Source organism: Rhopalosiphum maidis, chromosome 1, assembly GCF_003676215.2.
Source record: "Rhopalosiphum maidis isolate BTI-1 chromosome 1, ASM367621v3, whole genome shotgun sequence".
NCBI lineage: Eukaryota > Metazoa > Arthropoda > Insecta > Hemiptera > Aphididae > Rhopalosiphum > Rhopalosiphum maidis.
Genome location: NC_040877.1, coordinates 93,853,304 through 93,868,582, shown reverse-complemented (window position 1 = coordinate 93,868,582; position 15,279 = coordinate 93,853,304). Strand labels below are relative to the sequence as shown.

Genomic DNA, 15,279 nt, shown 5'->3' with positions numbered 1-15,279 from the left:
TGAAATATTATTTATTAATTGTGTTTAAACACTTTTAGTTTTGCAATTTGCTGGACAGCCTTATTGTGTAACTCTGTGTTTGTCCATTTACATTCTTTAAATATTCTTGTTCTAAATAATAATTCTATTATATATAAATAATGAAGTTTACACGTCGAAACATTTAATTTAAAAATATATTTATCAATTTTTTTTTTTGAAATATCTAAAAGTTTAAAAACTATATGTTTTTCGTGTTTTATTTTTTCAAATTCTTCATTAAAAATGTTGAGACATGTATTAGTTATGTCCACAATGATATTTGATGGTGCTTTTAATCCTTGTGTTGATGGTTCATTTACATTAAACATCTTAAATGTTAATAATAATTGCGATTCATCATTTAAATCTAAAGATGTTATAAGATTTTTTTTACATTCATCACAACTAAAATTATTTAAACACTTATACGCCAAGTATCCTGCAAAATAAATGACAGCACAATTTTCTAATGATTTTTTAGCATTTGTGGTGTTAATAACTATAGTACCAGAACTAGTATTCGAGTCAGTCTCACAATCATCACTTAAATTATATATATTATCATTTAAACCGTCTTCTTGAATTTCTTCAGAGTATGTAGGTCTGGTTATTTGCACATCATTTAGAGTATCCACATTAAAAAATTCTTCACCATCTTCTTCACAATTAGAACTTTCAGAACATTTCATTAAACTATAAGAACAAATCGCACTAAAACAGCAACGAAATGTTCGGGCAGTTGGGTTCTTATTATAGCCGTTTTTCTGTCGCATTATGGAAAACATATTTTCTAATGGATCTTGTGTTAATTTGTTAGTCATTAAAAAGTATTCTTTATTTGAAATATGTTGATTCATTATTATTTTTTCTGATTCATAAAGACCAATAATAGCTGTTAATGTCCATTTAAGTCCAATGAAACACGGAGGTGTAGTTACTTTATTATTTTTTAAATTTATTTTTACAGCTTTATCAAAAAGAATACAAAAGTTTTTTAAATTTTGAAGGACTTGAGAATTACGTTTGCTTAGAGGTCGTCTATTTGGATTTGCGTCATACAAATTTTTACTGTTTGCAGAATCGAACATATCATTAACATTTTCAATAAAATTTGCTGTGTCTAGTGCGGTTTTAGTTTTTAATTCACCAGTAGAAACACACGTTTTAATAGAAGCTGCAACAGATCTACTAAAAATTTGTATTGCCAACTTGCACGACATTTTTTGGAAAGCGTTTGGGGCAATATGAGCGGGTGTAATTTTACACATTGCCCGTGCAGTATTACTTTTTAAGTCAATTTCATAAGATTTTTTAATATCTTTAAATGAAATTAATTTATTTTCAATTTTTATATTACCATCTAATAAATTATTTCGTAAGCTTTTTATCATATGAGGCATATCGTAAATTAAAAATAATTTTTGACCATTTATGTCTACTGATGGGTTATTGTGTGTTGCACCAAGTAATGAAAACATTCTTCTATTTTGTGATCCTTGATCGCAGACTACAGCAGAAGGTACTAAACCAAGTTCTAATAATTTTATTACGCATTCTTTAAGTATGTTAGTTAAATTATCCCCTTTTATTCCATTACCAGTGAAAAAATAACATAATGGAAATTTCCAATTTACGTACAAACAACGGATCATTATGACTAGTGCATAGGAGCCAATTTTGTTAGTTCGCCCTAAAGTTCCAAGATCTTCATATCCTTCTATTATGTCTAAAGCTTTGTTGTATTCTATCGCTTTTTTAATTGAAATCTCATCTAATAAAATAATAACTTTTTTTTCTTGAAAACTCATACAAGAAACTTTAAGTTTAATTTGTTCCATATACCGAGGTGAAAATCCAGTTGAATAACTAATTGAGTTTAGCCAACGACGCACTGTACTTTCGCCAGGTAAAATAATTTTATTTTTACGCATATATTTATATGTTGATGGCGATTTATAATAAAGAGATAAAGATAACTTTTTTTCTTCACTAGTCCATTGCTTACGCGATTTGTGGTTAATTTGCATTGTCACTAAACTTTTTGAACTTATTGATGGAAATTCTACTAAATGTAAAAATTCTTTTATATTAATTTTTTGTTTTTTTTTATATGGTTTAAAATTTTGTTTCAAAAAACTTATTGTTGCCCTTTTTTTGTTCAGTAGCTTTTGTAATCGTATGCATCGGTTTTTTAACTGTTCATTTTTTAATTGTAGATTTGGCGTAGAAGTAGTATTTAAAAATTTTACATTATTTTTTTCGGAACTTGATGGTAATTCAGTTAAATCAGAAATATATTTTCGTGTATTTGGTGTAATAGAAAGAGATGGACTAAACATCGACGTTCCTGCATCATTTAAGTTAAAACTATTCGACATTACAGATGGGTACTTAATTTCGGGAGTTTTCACTTTTAACACTTCAGGTGACATTGAAAACAACGATTTAGAATCTATAAAAATATATTATTAAATTATATTTTATAATATGTCAGTTACAAAATTATAATATTAATAAAAATAAATCGTAAATAAAAAATAATTTTATGCTACATAATTTTGTAAGGATTATTTTGAGACATTTTCTAACTTAGAAGAGACAATTAATACTATATTAAAACAAGGTCTCGGAACGGGCGGCTTTCATTTGGGCGACATAACCAAAGTAACATACAACAACATTCGTCGTTCGGACGAATTGATACATATCATTTGGGCCGAGATATTTATGAAATTCGTATACATGTTTTCCTTCCCATTTTTAAAAACTTAGGACTGTCAGTTAACTTTAACTAGTACTTTTACTTAGATTTTTTAATATTTAAAATTTTTATCCCCAATTTTTGTACATATTAATATATAATAAATAATAAATTAAAATTAATATAAATCATATTATAAATAAAAATTATATATCATAACAGTACAAAATATAATAATACATTTTTTCATAAATGTTTATTGTTAAGCCTAGTTGGCCTATCCTGTAAACACGCCACTGTTTAATGTGTGTATATGTATAATTATTTTTGTATAAACATTGTAATTTTTTTATGATTATAGCACCTCCTTATAGTTAACATTTTGTATTTCCCAATGGCTGTTTACTATACAGTCACAGTATACTATAACTAAAAATTTACAATAAATTTAAATTATACTGACCTTGAAACATGTTATCTGTTATTTTTTCACGATGATTGTGTGATTTTTTTGGTGTTGTTATGATTGTTTCGTTAACATGTATGTAGGCATCTAAAAAATAAATGAAAGCGATGTATTGAAATAAATATATTTTTTTCAAATAGGTACCATATTATAATATAACATAAAAGACATGTCAAATATATTAATTATTAATTTTAAATTGTAAAAATATGTATGCATACTTTGGGCAGTATTTTGATTTGAAACATGCCAAGTCCTATTTATAGGTGATTTTTCAGTAGTTAACTTTTCTTCTGGAATATTATCTATTAACTCATCTGAAATTTTCAAAATGATATTTGTGACAAAAACAAAATACAAAAAGGTATAATTTTTACTTACTTAAATATTTGTTTGGTACTGCATTACGATTTAGTCGTGATTTTGGTGCTGTGGGATTGGAATAGGCATTCCTTTCGAAATGAGAAGAGCATATGAACTTCTTTCTTAATTTTTTAGGACTTAAGGATTCTAGTTTAATATTCCCTAAATTAATATTTTTTTCTTTATTATTGCAGCTTTTATTTAAATTATGGATAGATTTAAAATTTTTATTACTTACCAGAATTAATAATCCATCTTTTGGACGTTTCTTCATTGGATGGAAAAGGATGAAATATTATATTAAATGTATTTCTACGTGTATTCGTACAATTAAAATATGCACATTTGTCACTTGACATTTTAATTATTTTAGAAACAACACAGCAGAAAATTAAAAGTATAAATAATAAGTAGACCAATATGGTAAAAATAACGATACAATTCAGTAATTTTTACGATACCCATATAATAAATTGTCGAGTGATCGTTCAAATTTTACGTCCGTAGTGCGTAAGTTTGTCCGCATGAATAATTTGAATCAATATAATCTATTTTGAACGCGCGTACAACATTGGTTATAAATACATTTATAATCAATGATACTATTTATAATCAATCCTTTCATTATTTAAAATGGTATAAATAAATTATAAATATACCAAATTAACACTCAGGGATCGCAGAGTTGATAAATTCAATAATAATCTTGTCAACTATCTATTAAAATATAAAAGTTTTATTCAAGTAAAGACAGTCAAGTTTTCATTTAATCGACTATATGATGTAAGTGTACAATTTATAATTAATGTCATAGGGTTAATATTAAAAATATTTTTTAACTTGGTACCTATGTCTTCAGTATAATTTAAGAGAGACGACGATACTTCGTGTTGAGTGCATTGAACTCAGTGCAACAGCTTATTATAGACACAATAGTACAATTTTTATTTACTCAATAATAATCCAATTTACAAAATATATATTATATGATAATGACAGTACATGTATTATGTACTAATGTGTTATGAATAAAATACAAAATGTACATAATATACCTTAACATAAATATGGCAATGAGATACCTAGGTAGTATTAATATAATTTAATAATTAGGTACTAATTTGAAAATAACTATTTCACCTATCTAGGGTTATATTTTGGATAGGTATTTAATGTTTATAATGTTTTAATCGTTGGCAGTGCGCCAGTACAACGATATGAGTAGAGTACTAGAGTATAGAATACAAGTAACGTCTTTATAGATGCTCTCACTGCTCTAAGCATTGAAAATATTTGAAATCATTAAATCAAGATTCCACACGTCTGTTTTTGCTGTTAAAATCTTAAGACTGATCCCTACTCCTATGAACTACACTAGCGATTATTGCGGTACACGCCATAAGTAAACACCGCGCGGAGCGCTACATAGCGGTACTCGCCATTTAGCGCGTAGCGTATTTTGTACTGCAGTGAGCTATCTATAGTATTTATAATCAATGCTACCATAAATAATTTGTTTAACTACTGTATTATAATAATGTAAATATGATTATACTTTTTTTTCGTACAAATATTTAATTGTTAATAACTTACTTCTTGTGTTTTATTTTTCGTAACATTATATTCATACAGATAATAATTTATTTGGAAATCTACTTATTGATAAAAAATTATAATTATGCTACGACATTAAAAAGTGAATCTGATATATTGGCTCTATATAATCGTCATGTTAACGATCGTAGATTAGGTAGGACAACTTAAAATCTTCTAATATTTTACAATATTTTCGTTTTATAAGGCATAAATATTTTTAACGTGGCAGTTGAAACGCTGTTGATTAGCAGTGTTGAAAAATATCTAGATAATTGTCAACTCATTTATATTTATTTTAATCTAGATAAAATTCTAGTTATATATGAGTACCTATTCGTAACTAGATAATTTATTTTAATGGATTAAAAAATAAAATTTTAAAATTAAAAATTTATTATACAGAAAACAAACGTTTGGTTTTATTATACCATGCATTGTGAAAATAATGATTCTAGGATTGTTTAAGTCTGAAATGTTCACCCCCATTTATTGAGATAATATTTAAACGCTATTATAATTTTCACTTTAATTAGTGTATCAATTAAAACTTATAATATAAAACAAAAAAAAAAATAAATAAACGTAAATATAAGTATGTGTTTATTTAGTTACATTTAATAAATCTATTGGAATTTATTAATAATTAAAAACATATTTAATCCTCAATTAAGTTATGTATAATTAATTACTAATTAATTTAACGTATAAATTGTTTAAATTAATTACTTATGTTTTTTTAAATTGGAATAGAAACATTATGTAATAGGAAGGTACTTATCGCATTTTATCAGGCATTATAAAATTAAACAATGTATCTTAAATCTTAAAGTAAACGTTAATGATTAATCTTTATGACAATTTGATATAAAAATTAAATGATAAGAATTTTCCAATTTGTTGAACACGTATACCTGAAAATAAATTTTAGTAAATAAAGTTCAATATCTGTTGCAAATAAGATCGGTACCAAAACAAAATTGTTTTGAAATAAATTGGTACTTTAACCTGGTTATCATACGAGATTGAAATTATTATCTACTTTGAAAATTTTTTGTCTGTAATGCTAACACTGGAATATGGCTATTTGGATGAGTAAACGGAAGTTTCGCCCCCGACAATTATTAAGATAGGGCGTTTCGTCCTGGAGAGTTATTAGCCATAGTTCGTTTTGTCCACGGCATACTTTGATAATCTAAATACATTAATTTTAAATGAAATATGTAATGTTTATTTAAATTATAATTTTCTTTTGCTGTGTTCTTCATAGTACATTTGGCTCTCTCTGCGTTAATAAAATCTGTATCACCTTCATGATTGTAAGCTCCAAATTTAAAAAGAGTAGTTATTTCTTCGTCTGTTGTTACTGTTCCATTGCACAAGTCTTTATGAACACACCCACAGGATTTCTAATTTTACTTTTTTTTTCATAGTGTAAAAAATGTTTGTAAATTTATTTCTTTTTGTAATTATATACTTCATATTTGTACTATATACGCACTACAACACGAACAAAATACAACTTAGAACAGTGAGTGTGCGTAACTGTGGAAATAGTAAATATAATAACATTTTATCGAATAGATTTATCTTAATGACTTTTGATATACTAAATATTTTATATCTATCTGAAAACCCCATCATTATCGTTTAATGTATTAGTATAAGTTTAGAATTTCAGCTCACAAACCTGTTTAGCTGTATAGTGCACGTAAAATCTTTATTACTCGCCTATAGCCTATATACTATATTAAACATTACAGAATTGTTCATTAAAAAGAAATTCATTAATTGTTAATAAAATAACGAACTTTGAAGAAATTAATAAATAATAATAATTTAATAAAACCTGAGAACCGCGAAAGTCCTTTAATACAAATATGCCGGGGACATATAATATGTCCTATGGCTAATAACTCTCCGGGACGAAACGTCCGTAGACTAGTTTTTTTTTACGGTGACGAAACGGCGGGGTGAAACGTTTGCGATTCATTTGGATGCTATATAAATATTGTTAAGTTTTTTTTGTTTTGGAAATGGATTAGTCATCAAATGACTAACAAGACTAGGAGAATCAGGAACATACTCAATCACAAATTTCCCAAAAGAATTTAAAATGTTTGGGTTGTTATTGTTATAATTTTCAATCGTTATTGGACATTTTGAATAATCAAAATTGAATAATGGAAATATTTAATAAGAGCAAATTATGTATCATACCAATATTAAACTCAATAAAAGCTTGATCATATCAATAATAATAATGATACTAATATAAATAATTACTTAAATATTTTAATCTATTTTACTATTTAAAATTCAAGGTAAGTGGCATTCTGCATCTTTATTAATCATACATATCTATATTATCTTCATCTTCTTCAGTAAATTCATCATTATTCATTTTTCTTTTTTCTATTAAGATTTTAAATAAATAATATTAAACATTTTATTTAAACTACTTATAATTAATATAGTAAAATGTATTTAAAATATCAATAATAACAAATTAACTATTAATTAATTGTACTGTATTATTGAATAAGAACTTTTCTTTCTTTTTAAAAATAAATATTAAAATTATACTAAAATATTCGACCCCCCCCCCAAATAAAAAATAACTGGTGCGCCACTGGTTTAATGTCTTAAAATTATTCAAACATTTGATAATTTCTCCAAATTTAATTAAATTATAACTTTCGTGATCAAATTTAGTATTTAATTTTAATATATTTTTTGTTAATTTATAATACTACACTTTAATAATACTTTTTACTCTAAAATTACTTAAAAACATAAGTTTATATAAAAAAAAAAAAATAACGATATTTTACAGATAATGTTTGCTCTGTGTAAATGCGTTTAGTCCGTGTTGCGCATGGGTCAGACAGAGAAAAGAAATTGTACGTTTGTCGCTGTGCTCTAAAGATGACGATATACTCGCATGTGTTGTCACTTGTCTCCGTCTTACGAATGTAAAACATGGCAAGAACGGTTTTGCACGTCAAAAAACCAAGAAGGCTACAATAATAACTAAGAAACAAAATTTTCACCACATAAAAATGAGAATTTTAGCTGTGAAATATCGTTTTTATTTTTTAGATTTAGTAACTAAAAAAAAAGTTATTCAAGTTCAAAAATAATGGATATTGAAACAATAAGAAATTTTTTCGTATAAATGATACAAAAAATAAAAACGATAGGTATTTCACAGATAATGTTTGTTCGAAATTGGTGCTCGTGTGCAAATTCCCACCGTCGGTGACCGATTCCCGCACGAAAAATACAATCTCCGTGAGCTTTTACGCCCCCCCCCACTCTATTACAGTGCTTTTAACGTCCACGATCGTCGACGTCGCCGTGGGAGCCAGTCGGTTGTCTTTTGCCGTTACCCGGGCTTGTCAGACACACTCCGGTCGCGAATGCTTTTCGTTATACTGTCTAGTGTTGTCGCGGTCCACCGATGGTGTGTTGTCGTAAGCGTTACACCATTCGGCGTTCGAATACCCGGAATTAACGCCCGTCGTTAAATTGGAGCGGAATAAGTCACCACGTTATTGGTCCTCACAATTACGCGATTGAATGATTCATCGTCACGTAGTCTTATTGTCGGCTTTTTATGAAGCCAGTCGGACGTCCGCAGTTATTTATTAGCGAATAATATTAATTATTACTACATCCGCGAGTGCTGTATATAGCATATACCTTCGTCGCCCGATCGTCGAAACGGCTGATACACGAAGTGCGTATACTTATATAAATAAATATATTGACGAGTTCGCACTCGCCGCCGTTGCGAGGTCGTTGACCTCGGTAGCCATCAGCTGTTACGCGCCTAAATTGGCTACATCGCCGTGGGCTGTTGTCGTCCTTCCAGCGAAGACTATTGCCGTTGTCAGGTTTACGTTTCAATTTATATATTTTTTGTTATTATTACCTAGTATTATATATGTGTATATCTATTATTTATATGCAAAGTTCTGGGCGCCCATTAGGTTGACCATTACATTGGTTGTAGTAAATTTAGTTAGTTGGTGGGAGAGTGGATTTGTTTTGAAACTTGCTCCTTGAGTTTTGAAGACTCAAGCAGCCACTGGCACCCATATTATAATATTGATATTGTTTTATAATTATTATTATATCATTTTGCGCACTGTGCTTTACTGTATTTCATATATTTTATATTAAATCGGTAACCCTCACGTCGACATAACACTTGACAAATTCAGTCATGAATGCTAGCCAATAGCTAAAGACACAACAATGTTCTTAACTATATTATGTATCAATTATTTGGAGTCTTAATATTATCACTACAGCCTGGGTGGTTCTATCCAGCTTTTGCTGTTTAACATATGTAAGGCGGAGACAATACATACAGGCATGGCATCCTCTTAATAATAATTGCAGCTATTTAAATAGTCCTATTTGTGAAATTTTACGGCCAGTCATGAAATTTTTGAGTTTTACAAACTTTTATTTTCGGCTACCTATTAAATTTATACAATATAAATAATAATTATGGTAACAGGTAATAAATTATAATACAAAATAAAGTTATTGAATAATGCAGTGCTTGTGTACCAATCGTCGTCTACAATGACCGATCTGTTGTCTGTTTCAAGTTTGAAAGAAGGTTATACTTAAGTTTATATTTACATGCATTTTACAATAATTATCCATGAGCATTTTTAAAGGAAAATGCTTCTTAATTGTGCATTCGACTACAGGATTGTCTATGTCAAGTATCTTTACAATTATGTATTAAAGGGCATCCTAAATTCCTAAATTACAATATATTTTTTTAGTATTAATATTTGATTAAAATAATAATATAATAACAAGCTATTCTTCACATGTAAGTGATTGTTTGGAGCCGGTCGCTGTGTACGGGGCCTCATATCTCATGTGAAGTACATAGGTATATAGTTATTTAGGTAAAATATTCCAGTTACATAAATAAAACAAAAATTATTTATAAAATATTTTAAAAGTAATAACATATTATTACGATATCACAAAAGAAATAAAACTAACACATTCACAGCTGTGGCCCATAAGCGACGGCAATCTTTCTATTATAAATTATTAGTTTTTAATTTATTAGCCAAACACTTGATACCAATACCTACACACGAATCCGCGTAGCCTGTCAAAGATCGTTATCGAAATAATGCCGATTATAGTCGCCGTCTATAAAAAGATGGAACCGAACTTTCGAACAATAATAACGTTATGATCAAAAATAACATTAATCGACGGGATATCCAAAAGAATATACAAAGCCTACTATAATAGACTATATAGTCACTGCTGGCATGTTGTATGTTATTTGGTTTGATGACATTGTATACGATACTATACGCGGTGACGTGATAGATACCATTTTTTACTTTAATTAGACGTTGATTGAATAATATAAACTGCTGTTATCAACTAGTGGTAATATAAACCTATATTACGTAACACTTTTCTTTTCTGTCGGAAATGCACGTTACACTTTTATTGGTGATTGAACGTATTTGGATGTCAAATGAAAATGCAAATAACAATAACAAAGACCAGTTATGATACTAGTGAAAAAAAAATACACAATGCCACAATGATGTTGCGGCGTTCATAGTACGAGAAAAGAAGTAGTCGCCGATCTCAAGGTTGTAGCCAAGGTAAGGTATGATTATTATTATAATTATTGAATGGAGCTATATAGCATGTTTTTTTTAGTAAAAAAAAAGTCATACAGTCTAGATTTTAATAAATAGGGGTAAAAGTTACCCTAGAATAGTCCTAAATAAATCTTAGAATAACTATTTTCTATGTTATAGCCAAAAAACTAAAAATCGTGCATTTTATAAAATTTTTTTTATTGAATAACTGTAACTTGGAAATTTTAGACTTAAAAAGTTGGTTAACCTACTAACATTCAATTACAAAATAGACAAAAAATGATGTGTTTAAAATAGGTGGTTGCCGTGCACCTGTCTAATTAAGTTAAAAAAAATAATCTAATACCATAAAACGTATATTTTAATGTCATGATTGAAGTCTTATTATACAATATTTCAACTAACAAGAGTAATAAAATTTATAATTTTAATTGTAAAAAAAATGTATGAAACAATACCTTCACCTAAAACTTTTTTTTATCTACTCAAACATACATTGTTACATTAACTCCCAGTGAAAATCGACGGATATAAAAATTGATTTTATTTATCATGAGTTAATAACACTCATGATGAACGTATCTATATCAATTCCATCGACATGTAAATATTCACTAACCTTTTCACTGTTAGCTCGTATGAAATCAATTGTCTAAACGATATCATGTTTTTTTGAGAAAAGTTGGACAGACACTCCATGCAAATTATTTAGCAATATTCAATTATAATCGAACCTTATAGATTTAAATTAAACAAATGTACATTTACATACTTAAGTTCAGCTAAATTTATCAATTGTAATTCATACATTTTTTTTTTTTAATAATTCATTTTTGCATTTTTCTTTAATATATTTGTCATCAACTGTAGTGTTTTGTATCATAACAAAAACAATTAAAATTACATAATAATAATCTTTTTGCAAGTTTAAAAAATAATAAAAATAAAATTAGTTGCTTTGATTTGATATTAAACACCATTAATGATATATTAAGAAACAATGAATCCTGTACATTATTGTACTTCACATATTGAATAGTGCTGCGAACCTACAAAAAGGGTCTTCTGGATGGCAACCAATATCTTTACCATTGAGCCAGTCTTCATATCTTTCCGGTTGTAATCTCCTTACAGAGTTTTTCATGTTAATTTTCACAATGTCTTTACAACAATGACACAGTGTAGCCCTTTTCGCATACTCTACCCAACGGGACGATGCAAAGTTTGTGAATTCAGCCATATTAAACCCACGGTTGAAACCAGCATGATACCTACCCATATGGAAAAGGTATTATAAACTCTCTTTTCTCTTGTGTTATCTAACAAAATTATAAAGAAACAACTAGAATATTTAACAACATTATGTACAACAACACATGCATTTACAATCTTTTACCTTGTCAAATGGAACATTGTGACTAGCTTATGATTGTGGAGATATAATACACATTTTATATCTAAGATATGCTGGACATATAGAAAAGTCTGCAGAAAAAAAAGCCATTAGCTACTCTTTCAAACCACCGTTTGGGCTACCAAAATAATGTATATTTATTATATTTATTTATTTTCTTTTATAAATTGTGGAATTTGGCACTTGGTTTATTATCATAAGTGTGAAAGCATGGTGTAGAAGAAAAAAAAAATGTTTTAAATGAATACATGTAATTTTTTTAAATTAAATATAAATTTAGAAATATTCATATGTATGAACACACACTTCAACATCGTTATCTGTAATGCTTCCTGACACATCTGCACCATATATTGGACATTTATACACTATATTTTTCCAATAATTCCTTTCAAGATCGGCATAATCAAAATAATATGATGCCTTATATTCTTTTGACTCGGCCATTTCCTTATATTGTGCTACTGTCATAGTTTTCTTTTGAATATTAAATTGTTGGGATACCCCTGTTGTACCTCAAACATCCTAAAATAATAAAGCTTGTCAAATGGAACATTACCCCTAGTAGGTAACATTTATGGATATTTAGTAGACATTAGTTTATGTATAAGATATACTGGACATATTGAAAAATCTGAAGGAAAAAGGCCATTAACTACTTCTAGTATAAATATAAATAGGTAATATTGGTTCTTCTACATTATGCATCCATTCTATATTTTAACTGAATCATAAAAATCTTCGAAAAATGTTTTCTGTACTTCTCAGATTAAATACTACTTTGTAGAGTGGGAAAAACATGAAGATGGTAGCGTTGGCGTTGATATATTGGTCAAACAGTGATAAAATTGCATCAATAAATGATATTCAATCTTATTTGGTACTTACCAGTGTTTATAAAAACTTAAATTATTATATGTATTTTATTTTTTGTGGGTCTTAATGTTAACATAAAATGTATACATACATTTTGTAAATTAATGTGAAATATAAGTATCTATACAAATACCAATTGTTTAATAATCATCTAGACTTAGATCAAATACTTTTGAATAGTGTTTTACATAAATAATCGAATACTTATGGAAAATAGTATTCTGAATAAAGTATTTAAAAAAGGATTATGAAAGTATTTTCAATACTTATTATTCTATATACTAAAAAAAGATACTTGTCTTCGGATAAATTTAAAATTATAGTTTATATAAAATAGATATTATATACATACTTGTGATAATTTATGACTTACACCATAACAATAAATATTAACATAAGCAATTTAATTTTAAGACTTTTGTAATAAAAAATTCGAAATATTTTCATTTTTTTTAGTTTTTTGAAATTTTGACAATGTTGTTTATGTGTATGCATTAATGTCCATTAATGTAAGAGAGGTAAAGTCACTAAAAATTCTAAAATATTTTAAATGCTCCTTAAAATTGCCACTTAATTTACTATTAAAGACTACAGAAAGAGAAAGATTTTTTCAAGTATTCAGTACCAGTTATCCAATTTAACTTTTTTCAAAAACCTTTTTATTATGAAAAATATTCTATTTTAACAACTTAATAGTACATAAATAATAAAATACATAATATACCTATAAATTATACAATATTTTAAAAACTATTTGATTTTTGGATAATAAAAAAAAATATTCAAGTGAAAAAATTGTTTTTATATTAAAAAAAAAAGTTAAGTTTCTATCAATGAATTCCTTGTATTAAGTACCTATAACATGAGAATTACATTCATTACAAAATTCTTATGTTGATTTTTTCCGATAGAGAAAAATACATTCATCTCCTTCAAGATCCAAGCTCTCCATTGTATCCATGTACTTATTGTTATAATTTCAATCATTATTGGCAGGGCCTAAAATTAGGGTATTTTGTTACTGCACACCTAATTCCATCACACATAAAAATATTTTAAAATAATAAACATAGACCTAGTAGTGCTCAATGCACATCAATACATCATGCTACATATATAACTTCGTTACATAATTATTGTTGGTACTTATTAATAATAAGTTATAAATTAGAGCACGGATGTTGTTGCATTTGCAACTTTTTTTTATACTTTCTCAATATATCGCTAGGTACGTTTTAAATGCGTGTTATATAAGTACGAACTAAAATTTAAAAGTTTTAAATGCGATGTTTGGCAATTTTTTCAATTTTGGATTTTTATTGCAATTTTATTGAATTTACTCATTTGTATACAACTATTTTAGTTATATAGTCGACACATCTATGTTATCTTATAAAATAAACATAATTTCAAGTTGGTAGCTTAAATACTTACTGCTAATAGTTAATACTGCTGTATTAAATATACAGCTAAAAAGTAATTTGTGAAATATGACTATTTAACAATTATGCATTATATTGTTATAATTTGTTTTTCAACTACTTCGAATAGAATACTGAATTGTTTATATTTATTTTTTTTGTAGAATTTTAGATAATAACAGTAAATTTAAAACATTTATAACAAAATGCTGTTATTTTTTAGTGCAATACTGCAATCAATTTTACTAATTTTTTAGTACTACAACATCCGTGCTCTACTAATTAAGAATTTTAAATAATCAATATTGAATATTAATTAAATAAAAATTTATAAAATCCAAAAAAATACAGCACACTTAAATTAGTTACTGCACATAGTGTTTCTATCAATGAATTCCTTATATTAAGTACCTATAACATAAGAATTTTGTAATGAATGTAATTCTTATGTTAATTTTTTCCGATAGAGAAAAATACATTTATCTCCTTCAAGATCCAAACTCTCTATTGTATCCATGTACTTAATTTTATTACCATCTAGTTCCAATGTAAATAAGTCTAATTCAATGCCTAAAACTTCTTTCAGTTTCATATACATAATTGCCATTTTGTCAGTTTTCCTCATTTCTATATTTATTGGTCTGCCAGCCACTTTTTTATTCGATATGTCACCAATTTTTCTTTAGCCTGTGGAACATAGGGTGAATAAGTAGGGTCTTCACAAAATCTTTTATGGCCTTCTAAAAATTAAATAAAAC

General features: G+C 27.2%; 1 pseudogene; it reads right to left on the bottom strand.

The window, feature by feature from the left end:
* Nucleotides 1–337: 337 nt before the first annotated feature.
* On the bottom strand, nt 338–12,314 carry LOC113549415 (annotated as a pseudogene).
* Nucleotides 12,315–15,279: the final 2,965 nt, after the last annotated feature.